The following is a 513-nucleotide window of genomic DNA, read 5'->3' as shown; positions in this document are numbered from 1 at the left end:
ATGACCTTGGGAAGGGTTACTCTGTATAAAACATGTTTTTGTAAAATTTATACAAGTATGCTTTTATAATGGGAACTGCTTAAGACAGCTGCCTCTCTCTACTCCAGGTTTATCCTCAGATACATCATATAGGCCTTGGAGTGGCCTATATGTATTGTTTTTCTAAAACAGGGCCCTCTAAGTTATGTAAATTGCAAACCTCAGAAAATCTAGATCTGCCCCGTTATCTTCCCAAAGCTAATCTGTGCTCCCAGGAGAAACGCAAGAGAGTACAGCGATCGCTTTGAATAAATTTTGCTTCTGAAACAAAGCATTAATTGTCTTTATCAGCATAATCTCATCAAGCCCGACCCAACTCTTCCAGATTAAAACTATTGCAAAGTTCGTGCTGGAGAATATTTTTAACCACGACTATGAATACATATTTCTCTTTTAACAGTCGGTCCCATGGTGTAATGGTTAGCACTCTGGACTTTGAATCCAGCAATCCGAGTTCGAATCTCGGTGGGACCT

General features: G+C 39.6%; 1 non-coding gene across 1 annotated transcript; it reads left to right on the top strand.

Moving 5' to 3' along the window:
* The first annotated feature begins 441 nt into the window (after positions 1 to 441).
* Positions 442 to 513, top strand: Trnaq-uug (transfer RNA glutamine (anticodon UUG)). Its single transcript has one exon. It is a non-coding gene; the product is annotated as a tRNA-Gln (tRNA).

This window comes from Castor canadensis, chromosome 8 (assembly GCF_047511655.1).
Source record: "Castor canadensis chromosome 8, mCasCan1.hap1v2, whole genome shotgun sequence".
In the NCBI taxonomy this organism is placed as follows: domain Eukaryota; kingdom Metazoa; phylum Chordata; class Mammalia; order Rodentia; family Castoridae; genus Castor; species Castor canadensis.
This window is presented reverse-complemented; position numbering and strand designations above follow the sequence as displayed.